The sequence below is a fragment of the Mobula birostris genome, chromosome 24, assembly GCF_030028105.1.
Source record: "Mobula birostris isolate sMobBir1 chromosome 24, sMobBir1.hap1, whole genome shotgun sequence".
Classification (NCBI taxonomy): domain Eukaryota; kingdom Metazoa; phylum Chordata; class Chondrichthyes; order Myliobatiformes; family Myliobatidae; genus Mobula; species Mobula birostris.
Genome location: NC_092393.1, coordinates 24,409,763 through 24,430,756, shown reverse-complemented (window position 1 = coordinate 24,430,756; position 20,994 = coordinate 24,409,763). Strand labels below are relative to the sequence as shown.

General features: G+C 40.1%; 1 protein-coding gene across 10 annotated transcripts in view; it reads left to right on the top strand.

Annotated features, from left to right (window-relative positions):
• b3gntl1 (UDP-GlcNAc:betaGal beta-1,3-N-acetylglucosaminyltransferase-like 1) overlaps positions 1-20,994 on the top strand; it is a 385,172-nt gene that overhangs the window by 145,296 nt on the left and 218,882 nt on the right. Inside the window, exon 1 of one of the 10 annotated variants that reach the window (XM_072242377.1) lies at positions 17,762-17,863. The exons of the other annotated variants lie outside the window; for them this stretch is intronic. The gene's annotated coding sequence lies outside the window, so the exon portion shown is untranslated. Of the gene's footprint in view, positions 1-17,761; positions 17,864-20,994 lie in introns of those variants that run through there. 10 annotated transcript variants of the gene reach the window in all.

Below are 20,994 nucleotides of genomic sequence, written 5' to 3'. Positions count from 1 at the left end.
TACAGGAGGAGAGTTGAAAATGAATGTAGTGTAGTTTTCAGGTTGAGGGAGTAAGGAGAATTGAACCAAAAGAAACAAATCTATTTTGAATCATCAAATGGTCTTAAATATATTTGTACACAGGAAGTGTAACTATTAATGGCAGCAGATAACTGCATCAGTCTGAAAATAGGCATCATTGGTTTTGGCATAGCAAAGCAGGTAAGCACAAAGTGCAAAGCCAAACACACACAAAATGCTGGAGGAACTCAGCAGGACAGGTAGCATTTATGGAAACGTATAAACAGTTAATGTTTCGGACTGAGGCCCTTCATCAGAATTGGAAAGGGAGGGGGGAGACGCCAGAACAAAAAGAAGGTGGGAATGGAGGAGGATAGCTAGAAGGTGATAGGTGAAGCCAAGTTAGTGGGAAAAATCAAGGGTTAGGGTGGCCTCACCTTGGCACAAAAAGAGTCTATGGGACGACGTGTCCGAGTGGGAATCGGAATTAAAATGTTTGGACACCAGGAAGTTCTGGTTTTAGCAGATGGAGCAGAGGTTCTTGGTGAAGTGGAGGCCGCATCTGGAGCCCATAGATGACTCCAGCAGGTTCTCAGATGAGGTGTTGCCTCACCTGGGAGGACTGATTGGGGTCCTGAATGGAGGTTAGGGAGGAGGTGAATGGGCAGGTGTAGCACTTAGTCCACTTGTAGGGATAAGTGCCTGGAGGGAGATTAGTTGGGGGGGGGGGTGGAGGAATGGATAAAAGAATCGCAGAGGGAGTGATCCCAGTGGAAAGTGGAGGGGGGTGCAGGAGTGAGGGAAGTTGAGGTAAAAATATGTTTAATGGTAGTGTTGGAGATGGTGTGTTGCAGAGGGTGAGGTGTTTTGCAAGATGGTTTACCTCTGCATCATTTTTTTTGACTGGAAGTGTGCAGTACTTTGCATTTGTATTCATCTGGACAGCTCTATTAACACTTCCATTCCCTCCTGTCATTGAAATGGTGCTGCAGGAGACCTTGCTTTGCTTTTGGACTTGTAAGTGACATCGCTGGAGGCTCTGAATGGAAGTGAGTGAGTAACGTCCACGCTTGACTTGCTGAGTTCCTCTAGCATTTCGTGTGTGTGTTGTTCAAGGTTTCCAGCATCTGCAAAACCTCTTGTGTTTATGAGTAACATCCATGGTTTTTATCATATTTGTACCGTGTTTCATAAAGTTTGGCTGCATCCTCTTGGCAGCTGCAGTCAGGGCTACAGGCATACACTTCATTACACAGTTTAGCTTCTCAGCACTGGTGTCATGAGACTGATTAAAATGAAGCAATATTGATTAAGCTTTCCAAAGTAGCTCATATTTTGTGCAAGTGCATCTATTTCATCCATGAAAGCTGCTGCTTTTTTTTCTGTGAGATGTTGATATCACTCTTGAAATCTCTTCAAATCAAGCATTTTCAAACAATGCATTTAAGTCAGAACAGGGTTATTTCCACCAAGATGTTTTATCATATTGCAATTTGAATTCTTGCCCTTATGCATGTACCGTTGAAAATAATGACAAATTAGACCAGTTGGTACATCATTTCTGAGAAAGTACCCATATGATTCAGAAAGATTTGGGGCTTTCTGCTCTTCCACATATTATTATTCTTTGTTGAAACATCATAATGCCTTTTTACATAAAAGTGAAGTTGAGAGAAGTACAAAATTAGATTTTGATTGGCTTCCAACATGAAACTGTTTGTGCTAGAAAGCTCCAAGTTGGGAAAACTCTGGCAAGATGCTGATAGTTTCTGATGACAGAAGGGTTATAGGTTTGGTAATTTATTGCATTGGAAGCAGAGAGAAGTAATTTCAGCAACAGACGTACAAGTGCAAGACAGATTTAGTTTAAGCTGGAATGTTTTAGAAGATGATACTAACTGATCTCAGTCCTCACAACCTTTTATTCTTGTAATTTAGCTGTGGGCTGTTTGAGTTCTGGTATATGGGGAAACACAAACAGACTGTAAAACAAAATATAATAGAAGTTGAAAAGCCTGTTAGCATAAGGAAATAAATACTGTATTCAAATCCTTTGACTGTTGCATGTGCTTAGAATTGAATTTATTTTGAATAAGTGTAATTCATTCCAAACTGGACTGTGAAAAAAAAACAAAAAGGGAGTGATATGTCATGTATTCTATCTCAAAGTAGAATATTGGGAAAGAAAATGGCTTTGTCATCATTCTTCCTGGTGCCCTGGTTTGAAGTGCTTCTTGGTAGTATGTATTTTCAGGGCTAAGTTAAATCACCAATAACTTGGATAGCTTGAGAATAATGGGATTTGTAGACATCCAACAAATAGGTAAAGAAACCTGTTGATCCTTCATCCAATATTGAATTAACATCAGCCCTTCCAAAATTGATTTAACAACATTCCTGCCAAATCAGACAATGACAACTAACCAGATACAACTAGCTGAGCATGTATTTGAAACCTGGCACTTGGCCTCGGGAGAAGTAACTTAACCATTCGCACTCCACTGTTGCTATGGGTTATACTACACATGGGGTGATTAAAACCTTGGACAACAACAGGGACATAATTTGTTTTGGGACACTTATATCAGGTTTTATAATAGACATCCTTGCTTTGGTGGCTGTGATACTTGGAATTGTTTCTGTTAAGGAGAATGAGCAAACGACCTGCTATGTAGAAGGGCTTTAAAAAGGAGGCCAGCTTCACAGAGGTCACTTCCCAAATGTTCAGATAATGAGCATTGCCTTCTTTAACTAAGTAACCAGAGTGACCTGCTATATGATGCATACTGTACATACACAACTATGAATAGCCATACATTAATCCTAGAAATGGAGAAAAAGAGATGCCCAGATACCGGAATCTGGAGCAACAAATAAAATGCTAGAGGAATTCAGCAGATCAAGCACCATCTATAGAGAAATGGCAGTCAGTGTTTTGGGTTGAGACCTTTCTTCTGGACCAAAAGTTGCCTTCACTATTAAGGTAAAGGCTCTTCTAGTCTTGAATTTCTTTTTTGTTTCAGCATCTTATCATCCTCTGTGAACTCTGCATCTTTGGTAAATGTAGTGTGGTGCGTGACTTGGAGTAAAGGAGGCCATAAATGGTTGCGAAGGAAGATTCCACCCAAAAGGTTCATCTATAGACCGAACCACTTTCAACATGAACAGCAGAACTCTAAGATGGTTCTCTCATGGACTATGGTGATGTGCCAGGGATTAATTGATAGAGTAAAACAGATTTGTAATCCTTAAAACCACAGTTGCAACCCCAGAAATATTGGAGGATGGATTGCTTGATGTGCTTAAGCTCTTCTCAAAGCCAGTTTCCAAAGCATGATGATACCTACTTGAGTTTTAACTGTGACACCCAGATGATGGGTGACTTCTGCTTTTGCTGTAACTGATACTGAGGGACTGATTATTAGAAGCTACATAAAGTTACTAAATTACAAAATAAAGGAAAAAAGATAGGAGTAATGAGGTGGTGTTCACATGTTTATGGACTATTTAGAAATCTGACAATGGAGGAGAAGAAGCTGTTTCTAAAACATTAAGTGTGGTCCTTCAGGCTTTTGTACCTCCTCACCGATGGTGACAATTAGAAGAGTGCATGTCACTTAACACTTGATGTTGCTTTCTTAAGGTACTGCCTCTTGAAGATGCCCTTGGTGATAGGGAGGGTTGTGCACATGATGGAATCGGCTAAGTCTACAATCTTCTGCAGCCTGTTGTGCATTGGTCCCCCATATAACCACTCAGAATGCGCCCCACCGTACATCTCTATTTATCTGCAAGAGTCATTGGTAACATACCAAGTCTCTTCAAACTGCTAATGAAGTAGAGCCGTGGGCATGCCTTCTTCATGATCGCATCAATATTTTGGGTCTGGGATAGATCTTCCGAGATGTTGACACCTAAGAACTTGAAACTGGCCCCAAAATGAACACTGGTATGTTTTCTCCTGAGTTACATAGAAACATAGAAAATAAGTGCCGGAGTAGGCCATTCAGCCCTTCAAACCTGCACCGCCATTCAGAATGATCATGGCTGATCACCCAACTCAGAGCCCTGTACCTGCCTTCTCTCCATACCCCCGACCCCTTTAGCCATAAGGGCCATACCTAACTCCCTCTTAAATATAGCCAATGAACTGGCCTCAACTGTTTCCTGTGGCAGAGAATCCCACAGATTCACCACTCTCTGTGTGAAGAAGTTTTTCCTCATCTCAGTCCTAAAAGGCTTCCCCTTTATCCTTAAACTGTGACCCCTCATTCTGGACTTCGTCAACATCCGGAACAATCTTCCTGCATCTAGCCTGTCCAATCCCTTTAGAATTTTATATGTTTCAATGAGATCCCCCCTCAATCTTCTAAATTCCAGCGAGTATAACCCTAGTCGATCCAGTATTTCATCGTATGAAAGTCCTGCCATCCCAGGAATCAATCTGGTGAACCTCATCCCAGGAATCCCAGCAGTTGTGCTTCCTAAAGTCCATAATTAGTTCCTTTGTCTTCCTTTGTTGACTGCAAAGTCGTTGTTGCAATACCACTCGACCAGATGATCAACCTCACTCCTTTACACCTCCTTGCTGCCAAAAGAGATTTTACATCAACAGTGATGTTATCTGAGAATTTATAGATGACATATTTGGTTGGAGGTGGAGCTCCCAATGTTCTTTGACTTTACTTCCAGGGTTTTTGACAACCCAGGACCTCCATGAGTCCACTTGTGACAACACAAAAAGATCCCAGTACAGGCAGTCCCCAGGTAAGCCAGATGGTTTGTAAGTCAGAAATGAATAAAAACAGTGTGTGGGGAAAGACTCTGAGCAGAGATAAGAGTGAGCAGGCGCCTCCAGCTGGCCTCATTGACTCAGGCAGTGAGTGAGTCTGCCTCGCTTTCACTGCTCTGCTTGGCTCAACCCAGCCCCTAATTGTTGTGGTTTGGGGGGAGTGGGAGGGAGAAGGCATGCGGAATTGCCCCATTCCCACCTAGCAGAAGGTGCCTACACCCCCACAGCAGTCAGCAAATCCATCCTCATCCATCCCACACTCCCAAATGGTGGTTCATATGTACAGGGTATCCGTAAATTGGGTGTTTGTAACCTGAGGAGAACCTGTAATGAATATAAAGCAAAATCCTGCAGATGCTGGGAATCCAAAATAAAGGTCCTGGAAATACTCAGTAGGTGATTCAACATCAGTAAAAGGAGAAACACGAGTGACTACGAGTGTTTGATCTGACCTGTTAATTCTCCTTCTTTCTCCACAGATGCTGCCTGGCCAGCCAATTGCTTCTAGCACTTTCTGTTTTTTATTACATTTCCTTGGTGCCATGGTAGCATATAATTCGCCACTATTTACAGCTTGGGGCGTCGGAGTTTGGAGTTCAGTTCCGGTGTCCTCTGTAAACAAGTTTGTGCGTTCCCTCCCACGTGCATGTGGGTTCCCCCCACGGTCCAAGTACATATCAATTGGTAGGTTGATTGGCCATTGTAAATTATCCTGTGATTAGGGTAGGGTTAAATCGCTGGGTTGCCGGGCAGTACAGCTCGAAGGGACAGAAGGGCCTGTTCCATGCTGTACCTCTAAATGAAGAAATAAGAATCTGCACATCCCATCTCTGTCATTCCAAGCTTTAAGTGTTACCTTAAAAGTTGGGCTGTATTCTTCTTCCATACATTATAACTCTGATGGCAACACACACAAAATGCTGGAGGAAAGGTGTTTCGTGTGTGTGTGTGTGTGTGTTGCTTGGATTTCCAGCATCTGCAGATTTTCTCTTGTTTCTGATAATTCTGATGGACCTCCTTTGGCTGTGATGAGGGGAAATCTTGGGGAACAGAGGTGGCCATGGTTGAATGGTAAGAAAGTGGAATGTGAGAAGAAAGAACAGTTATAAGACTTCTATCAGCATGCTGTGGCCTCTGTAGTTCCCCTTTCCATGGCTCTGCAGTGCCAGTTCCAGCGACAGTGAGGAATTTGTCCCTCTGTGTAGGAGGGGTACTGAAATTGCTTCACTAACCCTCACCATGAAGTAACTTATGGCACCGCTTGCAGCCACAGAGAGCCTCCACACTATCAGCTGGGTTTGATTATTACTGATGTGGTTCAGCTGGTGCTTGCCACTTCAGACATAGGGTGTTGAAACACCAACACAAACCCAGGATCTGCACAATTAGACATGACAGGTCATTTGTAATAATGCAATACGATTTTAGAGGCCGAAGAGACTGCAGATGCTGGAATCTGGAGCAGCAAACAAAATGCTGGAGGTACTCAGTGCATCAGGCAGCATCTGTGGAGAGAAATAGCTGATCAATCAAGATCCTTCATAAGGACCTCAAATGACATTCTAGCCTGACTTTCCCATGTAACCTTCAATGACTTGCCAAATGAGAATTCACTGAGCTTTCATATTATTTATCCTTTTGTATTCAGTAACTTCCAAAATACCCAGGGAGATTTCAAATGGGAAGCCTGAGGGTGGAATAAATACAGAGGCCAAATTTCATTTATAGTCAAATTGGTTAGAGAGGATGTGCAGAGTAAGACCAGAGGTGAGTACCTGGAAAGTGGTGGTGGTGGAAGCAGATATTCCAGAGATACCTAAGAGGCCCTTAGCTAAGCACACTCAAAGAAGTTGGAGGAATATGGGCCATGTGGAGGCAGAAGGAAATATTTTAATTAAGGATCATTAGTTAGCTATTTTGGCACAATATTTGTGGGCTGAGAGACTGCTTCTGTGATGTACTGCACTAAAAGTGGCCTTTAGTTGATTCTGTTACCTTTATCAACTATATTTTAGAATTTTCGTAACATGTTGCTAAAATATATACAAGGGATGTATTAAAATGGGTTCCCAACATGATGATTCTTATTTTAAGATCTTTTCTTGGTGACATCTTGGATGTCGGCAAGAACAGAGAGGGAAGTGAGCTGAGGTTGGGTTATTATATCGACTCTTGAACTTATCCAACGGAACACAACTACAACTTTCCCCTGAAGAGGTTGCTGGAAATGGTAGAGTTTATCCTGCATTTTTAAGCTGAGAGCAAAAACAGTTCTCTCACCTTTATTCAAAACTGTTCAAGGAAAGCCCCAGTTGGTTCTGATACAGTTTACTGATGCATGCAGCACACTAAAACAAGCTGCTGCACTGTGCCAACAGTGTAATTTTTAACCTCAGAAGTACATTTACAATCGTGGTGCTGCCTGGTATTCAAGCAGGAAACCGTATATATAGCGCATACTAAAATAAGATTAGCAGATAGATATGTTGGAAAAATTGTCACATTAATGGAAAAATGTCACTGATAGTTTCTTGTAAAGATCAAAATGATTCTTATTTTAGAATTGGTCATGCCCCAATATTTCTTTGCTGGTTCTGAGAGTACGCACTACCACGTACAGAGTACAGAGTGCAGCAAAAATTAGTTCAGAGCTTGCTTAGAAATGACTGTGTTATTTAATAATAGCACACTGCTTTTGGGGGGAGTTCTGAAAATTTGCCCAAAATCAGTGACTGATTGTCTCTGAGTTTTTAAATGAATTTCAACAACAATCACTTTAATCAAATATGGGAATCACTGTTTGAAAGGAGTGTAAGATTCTAAAACCATTAACCAAAAGACTGAAATTTAGCTGCACAGCTGCAGTTACGAAATGTGCACGGCAAGTTTTTATATAGAGAAATCTAGGTGCCTGAAATGTACTGCTAAGGTTGGTATTTGAGGCAAGCACAGAAAACCTTTAGATAGGCACTTGAATGTGCAGAGAATGGAGGCATATGGACATTCTGTAGACAGAAGGGATTAATTTTGTTCAGTGTTTAATTATAGTGTCATGATCTGAAGGGCACGTTCCTGTTCTATGTTTTATGTAGATGCTGCCTGACCCACTGAGTTCTCCCCGCAGATTGTTTGCTGTTCCATGTTCCAGCATCTACAGTCTCTTGTATCTCTTACCTCTGCCATTGTATCAACACAGAAAACACAGGAGCTCAGCAGATCAGGCAGCATCGATGTTTCAGGCACAGATAATTCATCGTCTGAAAAGGGTTGATGAGCCCTGATCGGTCTATGAGACTGAAACATCGACTCTTTGTTCCTTTCCATAAGGTGACGACTGACTCTCTGAGCGTTTTACTCTGGATTTCCAGCATCTGCAGCATCTCTTGTGTTTGCATCTTGGACTTGGTAGTTTTACTTAGAACACTAGAGAGATGAAGCTTTGAAAATGTCCTTCAGCCCGCTCAGTGCACTTCAACTATCAAAGACCCGTCTTTACACTACTTTCACCATAACCAATTTTATTCTTCCCATACTCCCATCCACATGCCCACACCCCCCTCTTCCTGCAAGATTCTACACACTTTGCAACCTGCACATTTGTCTTTTGAGGTGCGGGAGGAAAACAGAGCACCAGGTGGAAACACATGCAGTTACAGAGAGAGTGGGCAAGCTCCAGGCAAACAACACCAAAGATCAGATTGAATTCAGGTGGCTGTGACTGTTAAGCAGAAGCCCTATTATAGGTGCCACTGTACTGTCCGAGTTAATTGAAGTCCCTGTTCAATAAACTTCAACATTTAATTTGTAAAGCTATAAATTTAAATGCAGTATTTTATAGTGTCACAATCTTAATTTGGATTTCTACCCTACTATAGAGAAAAAGAACCTCAAGTGCTCACTGCAGTGGCTATATTTCATTAGGAGTTTAAAGAAATTTTATATGTCACTAAAGACTCCCACAAATTTCTACAGGTGTACCACGGAGAGAATTCTAACTGGCTGCATCACAGTCTGGTATGGGGGGGGGGGGGGGTGCTACTGCATACGATTGAAAGAAGCCGAAGAACATTGTGAACTCAGTCAGCTCCATTATGCTATACTAGTCTCCCCAGCATCCAGGACATCTTCATGGAGCGATGCCTCAAAAAGGCCGCACCCATCATCAAGGAACTCCATCACCCAGGACATGCCTTCTTCTCGTTGCTACCATCAGGAAGGAGGTACAGGAGCCTGAAGGCACACACTCAATGATTCAGGAATAGCTTCTTTTCCCTCTGCGATCAGATTTCTGAATGGATATTAAACCCATGAACACTGCCTCACTACTTTTTTGCCCTATTTATTTAATTTAACTATTTAACTATTTTCACAGTTTTTATTATTGTGTGTTGCAATGTACTGCTGCCGCAAAGTCAACAAATTTAACGACATATGCCAGTGATACGAAAACTGGATTCTGATTCTGATTCGCCAACCAATCAGCTATCTGCTTTCGTAATGCATCATTATTTTTTCCTTCCTGGGTAACACAGAATTGAAAATTCCACTACTGATCCACTGCTGTTTACTCCTCTGTCACTATCTTTGTCCTCAAACTTGCCATTATTAGTGTCTCCTTTAGTTCTTCCAATCTTTCCCATTTATCTTCTGTCTTGCTCTAGTCACCCTCAGCCTCTCTCTCCTCTATGTTTTTCTCTACATCTTTCACTCATGTGCACTTTTTTAAACCTCTCAGAGGCTCTCTCCCCTGCTGTTTTGAAACACCATATCTGTTGTATCCATTTTCATTTTGGTTCAGGCAGTTGCATGATGAGAGATGTCAACCAGGATCCTGACCTTTGACATTTGCTGCATATTGACACCAAAAATTAAGACTTATTTGAGAATATTTTTGTCACAACTCAAAGATATAGAATAACTATTTTTTGCTATGAACATACAAGAGGCTTAGTATTAAAATTCTAACTGTATTTCTTGTTGAACAAAAGTTGAATCTGATTAGCTCTAAAATTAAATTTAGTGAGAATAATAAACTAATAACATAATAAATCCAGGTTAAAATTGCAGAAGAATGAAGAACTGTACAGGTTAGTCGTTAGGCTGTGCAAATGCCAAGAAAATAAACTGAAAAATAAAAAGTAGTCCAACTAAATTGCATGAGTGACCCTGGTGTGGGCACAGCTTTATCAAAAGGCTCTACACGGACACAATGCGCACACAGTTTTCATGGCAAAGTCTGTCAGACAGGCCTCATACTATGGTCTGGCATTCAATCAGCTTATTTAAGAAAAGTACTTCTGTCGATTGTTTTGGAGCCAATTTGTTTAGCTAAGAGGTTTATACTGTGTGAATTTGGCAACATTTTGGGGAAAAGTTATAGTGGGGTTGTGAAACTTCTTTGGTTCAATGAAGAAATCTGTGGCAAATCACTTGTTTCTGATTCGTCCAAACACAAACTGCAGTGGCAGGCAGATGGTATTTTGGATATAAATGTTGAACAGGGCAAAGGTTTTCTAAAAGTGAGATCTTTGGCTTCATTAATACACAGACCTCTTCAGCGAGAAACAACAGGAGGTTCATGGTCTATGTGGGAGTCCTGTCTATTCTCACACAATTCAGCAATGACTTCAGTCCATTTTAATGGGATTAATTTCGAAGTGTCAGTAAAATTCACCATTTGTGGGTTCTCCATCTGAATTCTATTCTGTTCTCTCATTGCACATATATTCTTAACTCAAAGAGCTGTCTTGTAATGCAAGAGATTTACTTGACTCTCTTACTGAGCTTCTCAAGACCAGTTGATGGTGATGAACCAAAAGCAGAATTTTTCCCATAAGTATTATTCGGTAATAGATTCATGAGTTGGTAGGAATTATGTTACAGCTATGTGTAGGTAATTGCAGAGTAATCAGAATGTTTCATCAGCCTAAGATGCTATTATTTCTCTTCACAGAGAAGATTATTTCCAGTGATTTCTGATTTATTGGTTACACTCATAGAAATTTAAGTAATCAAGCCTCTGATTAGTTAAAAAGTTTGAGATTTTTACAGTCAGGGAAGGAGTTGGTTCAGTTCTTTGAAATTTAGATGACCATCGTCTTCTTTCTCTCAGCTCCCGAGTGTGATATGTGATAACATAAATTCAAAAACATTTTATTTAAAAATTTGAATGATGAATTCTTTCTCTGAACTTTACATCATGTTGCTCTGTTTTGTTTCAGTCTAATTCAGTAAAAACTGGTCATAAACAGGTAATACAGTGTGCTATAGGCCCTTCTGGCTCTTCGAGCTGCACCATCCAGCAACCCCTGCTTTAACCCACACGACAATTTACAATGACCAATTAATCTAGTAATCAGTGCAACACTGGACTGTGGGAGGAAACCAGAGGACTCAGGGAAAACCCACACATTCCATGGGGAGGACGTACAGACTCCCTACTGATGATATTGGAATTGAACTTTGAACTCTGATACCCCAAGCTGTAATAGCATCATGTTAACCGCTACGCTTCCTTGGCTCCCAAAATGTCACAGAATTTCTAATATATGTCACATACAGTGCAAACTAACAATAAATTTAAAATTTTCTCTTTAAAAGCCGGAGAACAGTTGGCTGACTGCACAGTAACTGAAATACTATATTTACGCTCTATTCTTGGTTGGTGCGGCTGTAATGAAACCCAATTTCCCTCGGGATTAATAAAGTATATCTATCTATCTATACTCCCGCACACATAGCCTTTGTTGCCACGCAGCTAGGATTTTCTTTCACATAATGTTTTATTAAAGTGCCCGCGCAGATAAAAATTTCCTGCTCAGAGTAATGTTTGGTCCGCGCAGCTGTGAAAAAAATGAGGGGGAACGTTGGTCGTAACTTCTAGTTAACATGGCACCAAGCGACGATCTCTGCCAAATTAGTGAATCAGACTTAGTTGTTTGTTAGGTTCATTGTGATGGTTTTGGAGTCAGATTAGGGTTCAAGGACAAGGATGTGGGAGTTAAAGGTTAGGCCAAAGTGTAGGTCTCTGCTCTATATTATGCAACCGTAGGCCAGCATCTATGTGGATGAAGGACATCCTCCAGGCCAGAGACAAGCACAGTGGGCAAAACCAGCAAAGATACAGGCAGGCATGCCCCCCTTCCCCTCACTCAGCGAATCCCCCACAGGAGGTCCATGGGGACAGGAGGCCCGAAGGGTAGTGACCCCGCACCCCCATAACATGAGTCGGTAAGTGCAGAGTTTCAGGGTCCCATCGTTGGTGGATCTGGAGTTCGGGCATGGAGTTGGCATCTGCAGGATCCCTTGTGTTAATAGTAGGCTGATAAACATGCAGAATGGAAACAGGCTTGTGACATGCACCCAGAAATTCTTCAAATAAAGTTGTATTTAATGCATTACACATTAGAATATGAATAAAAAATTGACAATGAAATACAGGTTGCTCAGTCAGTAACCTCTGCTGATTGTTAGCCAAGTACTCTGAAACTTTTCATGCATTAAGTGAGCAACTTTGCTGTAATAACCTGTTCAGTCCCAAATATATGGTAAACCTGAGGTACAAGTGGTCCTAGTAATAATTCTGATAGTTTTGGTGTGTCAACACAAAATAAAAAGACGCTGATTGTTAAAGAATCTTTTTGCCTCCTACGTGACAACATTCCGAGAGCAAGTAATTGCTTCTAATTTGCATAGGGCCAAAAACAATGGGCAAAAACTCCCAAAGAATCTTTTGGCTGTTGTAAAGGTGCCTTGCTTCTCTTGTTTCTGTTGGAAATCTCTCATAGCACTTATTCAAACATTTAACTTGGTATTAATGACAGCAACCATTTCCATTTTGTAAAACGTATTAAGCCCCTCACAAAGATGTATTCATAAAAGAACTGCTGCAGAGCCAACAACAGAGCCACGAGGAGATGTAATCAAATGCTTTACTGAAGACGTTGCTTGGGTCTTAAAGAATGGTGGGGAGACAGAATTAGTTGAGGATATTGCAACATTTACTAAAGTCACAGCAGACAATGGTGGTCAAAATATCCACTGATTCACCTTTAATAAACCTCAAGTGTATGCAAATGGAGACAAATAAAATTCAACCTTGATAATATGCCCCTGAACAGAAAAAACTATGAAACAAAAACAGAAAATCCTCGAAACACTCAGCAAGTCAGACAGCAACGTCAAAGATTATGAAACGTTAACATGAGGAATTCTGCAGATGCTGGAAATTCAAGCAACACACATCAAAGTTGCTGGTGAACGCAGCAGGCCAGGCAGCATCTCTAGGAAGAGGTACAGTCGACATTTCAGGCCGAGACCCTTCGTCAGGACTGACGTTTCAGGCCGAGACCCTTCGTCAGGACTGACGTTTCAGGCCGAGGGGACTTACAGACTCTCTATCAAGGCTTCTGCAACTCACGTTCTCAGTATTATTTATTTACACTGCTGGGCCAGACTTTAATGACCAATCCCAAACCTGAAAAACTCTTCCCCTCTCCATGGACGCTGCCTAACCTGCTGAGTGTTTCTTGCAATTCCAACTGTTATTTAAAGATAAAGATTAGCTTTACATGGCACATGAACTACAAAACATTGAAACAAGCACTTTTGCCCCACACAACCTGTTATCTGTCCAAATGGTACAGTTGACATTTCGAGCTGAGACCCTTCACGAAGGGTCTCGGCCCGAAACGTGGACTGTACCTCTTCCTAGAGATGCTGCCTGGCCTGCTGCGTTCTCCAGCAACTTTGATGTGTGTTGTTATGAAACATTAATACTGTTTCTGCTTGTGCAGATGCTGCCTGACTTGCTGAGTTTTGCCAGCATTTCATAATATACCCGTTTCATTCCTATTTTCCCGATACCATAGCTGAGAAAGTAATCTGCCTTATGTTAAAATGTAGGCATGAATTGACAACCTTAATGGTGAAGCATTTTTTATTTAAGCAGCACTGATTAGTAGTTTTAAGTTCATTCAGTGTGTTCTCCATGTGTATTCAAGAAGCTTACTGATTCGGAATAAGTCTGAGGAGCAAAGAGATAGGCAGAGATAGACTATCAAATGATCTGTGGAGCACAATAGAGTTCTTTATGGTAAATGAAAGTTGTGTACAGATCATAGAGTGTGAATAGCAAGGATTGAAATAAACCTGATTACTATGTAAATGGATAGCTGAAATTTTGCCTGTATATCAAAAGACCAAATATGGAATTTTCAGTTTTTAAAAGGTTGCCTAAGGTTATTCACCAGCTTAAAGAGCCTATAACAGTCTGAAATGCACAGCACATGTTAAACGTAATGGAAAAAATGGGTAAGGAGATCTAGTCACAGTGTATATTTTTAAAGAATGGTACAATGTATGGCCATTTTAAAAGTTTCTATTGTATGATATTCACATATTGAGGTTCAACTGTAATTGTTACTTAAAACCTTACTGTTTGGCTCAGTCAGTCACAGTTTGATATATTAGACTTTCTTGATTTATCCTGATTTATTTGACCTTTTTATTAGGTGTGTATAACTAACTACAGATCAGAAAATGCTTGAGGTTTCAAATGTTAAGTTTATTATCCTTTTTTGACACATAGCAATTGGGAAATTATTTCGCAAGTGATTTGTTTTGAATAAAGTTAGTTTTTTGTATTCCTCGGGATTTTAATATTTTCTGCAGTTTCAACCATATGGAAGCACATGACACGTTATGAACAGGGATCTAGTGAATCTAATAATAATCTTTACCCACCAAACACCCTGACAGGTGGCATAATGTGCAGCATTTGTTGAAACACACACACACACACACACACGCAAACACACACACACACATGTGCGATTACAGCTCGTGTAGCTTTGTACTTAACATCAAGACTGGTCAGGGCCCCATTTAATTATCCATCATGGAAACTGCATACTTCTTTCTGGTATTCTGCATCTAATTATCTCTCCAAGTTCTCTACACTTATTCCTTTAAATGTTGATGAATGATGGCCATTTCCATAATGAACTTTATTTATTTGCAAATGAAGTTCATCTCATTTGGAATGAAATGCTTCTTTTACTGACAGAAGTATGTAGCCGTGCACCTAGTTTTGTCACTGTTAATAACAGGGTAATATCATGAAAAAGAGATGCATAGACCGAGATGAGAAACTGTTGCAATGACACCAGTGACTGTTGTTCACTTTGTTTTCTAAAATGTCGAAGTGTCTGCTCTACCACCCCCCCAGCTGGAATCTCTACTATGCTGAGCCGTAACCGCTCTCAGTTGTCATGGGATTGCGTTGTTGGATTTAAAAAAGAAATCGATCTCAGAGCCAGGCATTGCTACTGCTTCTGGAGCAAAGAATTAGAGAGTTCCTTCTTCCATTTTCCCAGTATTTACAATGACTTCCTATCAAAGACAACCAGGCTAAAGTGTCTTGATATTAGAAGTTTTAATATGTACTGGACCATAACTTGAAACATTTCCCTTTGTCTGACTTATCAAACAATCAGTTACAAGTCCATGTAAGGCTTGCATTATTTACCTTGTTCATTAGGTGTGCACAGTCCAGCCTCAGGCTTTCAGACTTCATTAACTTTATTATTATTATTGGCACCAGCAGCCATCAGGAAGTTATTTCAGAATTAATTTACATGAATTTGTTTAGATTTTAACCTCTTAGCTACAAAGCATAAGCTATTCCCCCAATACTCAGAATCAGGAATCATACTTATCTGCATAATCATTCCCTTATGAACCAAACTGTGGCCCTGTGTAGAAGGGGAGCAGATGAAATGGAAATCTCTGTTGTTGCAATTTGCACACAGCAGATGAGACAAACCCTGTCTTGTTTCCTAATCTTTAGGCATCTTCTCTGAGACTATGGTAATAAATGCCAAACCATGTAGATTAAACACATAACAATCAATGTATTTATGTGGTTTACTTCATAATAGAATAAACAGATTACAAAAGAAATAAGGTGATACCTAATCTGTACTTGTATCCATCACGCAAATTTATAGTTTGGAGTTATGATACATTCTGTGGGAATTCATAATGGCTTAAGACAATATCACATTGAGTGATATTGTTGGGCATTGATTTGTTGAGTTATTAATATTAATTATATTCATCGTGGGTTGATGCAAATTGAAAACCACTGCTCCAAGGTAAAGTGATATTAAATCTACACCTACTTGAATAGCAATGCACAATCTGTGCCATGGACAGACCAATATGAGAGAGAATTCTCTGCTAATATCCTCTCCCATAAGAATCCCCATAAGAATAAAGTGTTGTAATTGTGACTATCTCATAATGCAAGTAGCAGCAAACTTCAAATTTCAGGAATTCACAGCATGCTAAAGAATGAATATAGTGAATCACCAAATTGGACTGAACCTAATGCTTCACTTGTTCCAGGCTGCAGAAAATGTTCATCAGTTAGATTCCCTCAGATTTCTCAGAAGCATATCATTCAACATGACAAAATGTTTCTCATGAGGGGCAGGCAGCTGCATATTAAGGTAATGGAAGCCTATTGATGTAATCAGAGCTCTGGTGGTACGTGAGTGTGGTCAATGGACACCTTCAGTCCTGGGAAGTCAGCGTTGCTGAGCGAAGCTTAGACTCCAAGATGCCACATTTTCCTCATCAGTAGAGATCCTCAATAACTTCCATGGTGCAACTGTAAGAATATGGTATAGAGCTGCTGTACCCATCTGGAACAATCCACTGACCAAGGGATTGGGAGTCACTACAACCTTCACCTTTACACGTAGATCAGCAGAGGAATGAGTGCTTGACTGAAGGTGGCACTGCAAAATGCGACAAATCTCTGTGATTGCAGGTCTAGAAAACCCAACTTTACTAGCAGGTTGCTTGGGGATGATGTGTTCTCAGGACCCTTTGGAAATAGGACATGACTTGCCTCCTGTCTCAGGTACCAGAAACCTTGTCAGTGAAATACTTTGCCAGTCGTAAAGCCTCCAGTGGTTGGGGTGTTGCCAGTAGGGTCACCACTGGGTCACCCTTAAATGAGCAGCTGTGAAGCCAAGAGCTGTAGATATAATTCCCTGTTAACTGTAGCATGTCTTATGGACTTAAAGAAAGGCATTTGGTCACCTTCAAAGGCTATTAACACTTTTAGTGTGTGCTTTAAATCTGGAGTAAAACTGCAGTGTCGTGGAATGTACTTCTAGTGTCACAACAGTCATTGTGTGAAGCTTCGAGCTCCATTTTAAGTCGGCCTAACCTGGAATTAGTATTACGTGACGAACAATTGCTGTGCATCTGAAGCCAGGAAGAAGTCAATTATGCTAATATAGATTGCTACCAGAGGGACTGGGCTCCCTTTTACTGTTGGCATATTTTCACTTAGAAATACCACCGACATAATTTACTCTGAGTAACATAAATTATGGATTGCATAACACCGATAAAAGGCACCGCATAAGTTCAAAGCTTGTGTGTAAATCTTAGTCCAATCCATCTACTATGAAGAGCCTTGGGATATTTTGCTGTCAGTGCATCAATTCTCTGTAGGCAAGAGATCCAGTTACACACCAAGTTAGGAGTGACTTTCTTTGATGCATTTCTGATACGTGTTGTGGAGTGAAGACCCTCAGTGCTGGAAGAGTCCCATAATAGGGAGCTTTTTGCCATCTCCGAGTTGTTCCAATATCAAGTGCCCTTCCTTTTAGTTTTGTATTTCCCTTCTTGTGCTTTTCTTCTAGATCCAACATTTTAGCATTTTCGCTAAGTTAACTTCTATCTTTATATTAGTGATAAGGCATTCATGAGTTGTTCAGTACCAGTCTTGTTCTGCGCTCATCTAATTTTGCCTTAGTGCCATGAACAATTTTCATTGCCAGGGAAAGTTATGAGAATCAAAGCTGCTATGGCGGCACAGCGAGCTTAAATTTCAAAACGTTGTTCTGCTGAACAGAAAGACACACGCATATATCAGCAGTCTCCCACACTCTTCCTTCTCAGCCTCAATCTAATTGCCATGGGGATGTGCCAAGCAGAGAGGAATTCAAAAGAACAAATTTCCCATCCTTTTGTTTGGAGAGCATACACGATGTGAGTAAAATACAAATTAGAGCAAGGATTGTTCTTGCACAACATTTGTAACTATGTTTGTGCCAGTATGCCTCAGTGGTATTTTAACATCAGCATCAGCTTACTTTATATGCAATAGCAGCACTGAAGTGATCGAAATCTGAACTTGTGTATTAAGTATTCATTCAAGAACTGCAGTGATGAATTGTACAAATTTGTTTCTTCATTTCCGCTCCCAAAGAAATAAAATGTGAAGTAATTAATTTTATAACATCTTACTGTATGTATTGTTTCCAGATTCTTCACTGCTGCCATTTTTTCACAATGGACCACCTTATTTAAACTCTTGCTCCTCTTAAAGGCATTGAACAATAGCCTCCCCACCCCACCCCCCTTCTTATGGCTTCCCACATTTGCATTCTGTTCCCTATTAAGCAACCAGGCTATGGAAAGACGTATCCTTTCCAAATGGGACACGTATGCTAAGATTACAGGATGAAACATAATCTAGTAACTGAAAAACACATCATTCTGTCTAAGAGTCCCGGAGATTATTCTGACTGATTTCCTCATACTGCTCTGACTAATGTCCTGATATTAGTAATATCATTGCAGAAGTCAGAATCCTGTTAAGAAGAATTTAATAGACATTTTTGATGAGAGCCGGCAATACTTATACTGCACTGCATTCATAAAAATGCATGACAATGCATCTACCTTTCTATTGCATTCCCCTTTTTATTATTCTCCCCATTTTCTCTGAGTTGTCCAATCTTTTTTATGTCTGGCTTTTGTCTGACCTCACTTTTAATTTCCCCTTACATCTCTAATAGTTTTGCCTTTTGTCTGTCTTGAAATTACGTTCCTCTTTCTGTTTCTGTCTGTTATTAAATCCATTTCTTTGTTACTTTCTCTTCCCCACTGTCACATACTTGTGCCGTAATGAAATTTTAACCTCACTGCTCATCATAAACCCCAAACAATTGGGTGAATATTGTGTTCAATTATGTTCCAGTTGAAGTTAACAGAGAATGAGAAACAATGAATTTCTTTTACTAGGTGTTGAGTTAAAATTATATCCTGTCTCGTTTTAATCCAATTTTAATCAGGGCAAGTCGTCAGTTTAGGGAATAACAGGACAAGGAATAGTTTGAGGCTATCTATAACATTCCTGTAGCTCACGTTTTTAAATCTACCTGCTTGTTTTGATTCAGCCAGACTGCTATAGGTCACCAAATGTGGTTATATTGAAATATAGCAGATGAGTTAGCATCACCAAAGATAAATGGTGACAATTTAAATCCACCTTACACTAGAGAGCACTTTTACTGATTTTTTTAAATGTCAGTGTAAAATAACAGTGAAACTCTAGAGGCTGCTTTGATTTGTAACCACTCTTTAAGAAGGAGAGGTCTTGACAGTTTGAGTTTGAACAGAGTACAGTATTGTGGTCATTTATGTGGGGAAAGCAGTTTGCAAAAGGTTTCACACGATTAATGCTAAAAGTTAACTTTGTCACCAGCCATAAACACAGCAAATAATGATGTGAGATTTCCTTTGCGCACATTGTAGGTAAAACAGTCAACATGTTTACGAATTTGCTGTAGGTAATATAAAGGGAAATTTGAAGCCGACAGATCAGTCTGAAGAAAGGAGTTACGTTACAGGCATGATTCACCACTATAGTCTGTTTACCCAGGTATCAGTTGTCAGTATCATTGGGTAAAGCCACATGTTGAGCCACCTGATCATTTGATCCTGTCTGTCTGCTGGGGAATAGGAAGAGTACAATAGAGTGCATGCAGTAATGTAACTTAACCTGTAATCAGTGCAATACAAACATGGCAAGGCTTAAACAACTTAATTCCTGTTTTAACTCTAGGTGAGTTCTGAATCATAGAGCGTGTTTTTATAAACCAACACTGCCAGAAGATCCAAATAAATAATTACTGGAAGTAAGTTATTTATGACAGCTTCATTTCCTGGTTAATGAAACATTTGAGCCAAGAAATTAAGTTAAGGAAAATAGATCCCTAGATTTTAAATTGTTCATTGAAAATATTTTTTACTATTTTTTGAAGTATTTATTGTGGAGGGAAGTAAATAAAGCAGAATAGTACTTGAGCAACTAAGTGATGTAAAAATGGAATTCCGATGTGCCAAGCTATAATCCAGTATCTCAAGAAATCCACCTTTCTGTCTGAAAGTCCCTGACACAGAGAGTGTTCTAACCCAGCTGCTAACACATCTGAGAAGCAGGGTGATTGCAAGGAGTGTTAAAAAGATGGTCAGAAAGGCAAAGGGAGAACATAAGAAAAATCTGGCAGCAAACAAAAAAGAGAGAACAAAATTCTCAAGATGTTTGAACTTGAAAAAGGTTGTAAGAGTTGTTGCTAATCAGCGATCAAAAAAGGAAACTTGTTTTGGAGACAGAGAGTGCGGCCGTGGTTCTAAATGGGTATTTCACATACATCGTTACCAGAGAAGAGGTTGGTGAAGTTTCCAATTGATAAAAAGGAGGTATGAGAAAAGCTCACAGTTAGGTGGATAGATCACTTCTTCCAGATGCCATGCATCCCAGACTGTTGAGGGAAGCAAGGCAGGGAATATTGAAAATGAAATATTGCAAATGTTCCACCCTTGTTCAAAAGGATGCCTGGATGAACTGAGCAATTACCATGCACTTAATTTGACCTCAGTGGTGGGGAACTTTCCAGAGATGATAATCAAGGGCAGAATTAGCTGTCTCTGAGACTAGTATGAACCGATGAGAAAAAACCAGCATGGCTTTGCTAAAGACAAAACATATCCAATTCATTTGTTAGGGTTTTTTTTTGATAAAGCAGTAGAAGGGGTTGGTGAGAGGAAATGTGGTTGATGCGGACTTCCAAAAGAGTTTTGTTAAGGTGCTACATGATTGGTGTGCAATTGTAATTGAAAACCTTCGAATAAAATGGACCGTACCAACACGGATGGAAAATTGGCTAAGTAACAGGAACTTGAGTTGCAGTGAATAGTTGCTTTACAAACTGTAGTGTTGTCCAAAGGGCAATGCCATGATCACTGATTTTAGAATATAGAACAGTACAGCACAGAAGCAGGCCCTTTGGCCCACAATGTCTATACTTCCAGTAAGATGGTGGTGCATTTGG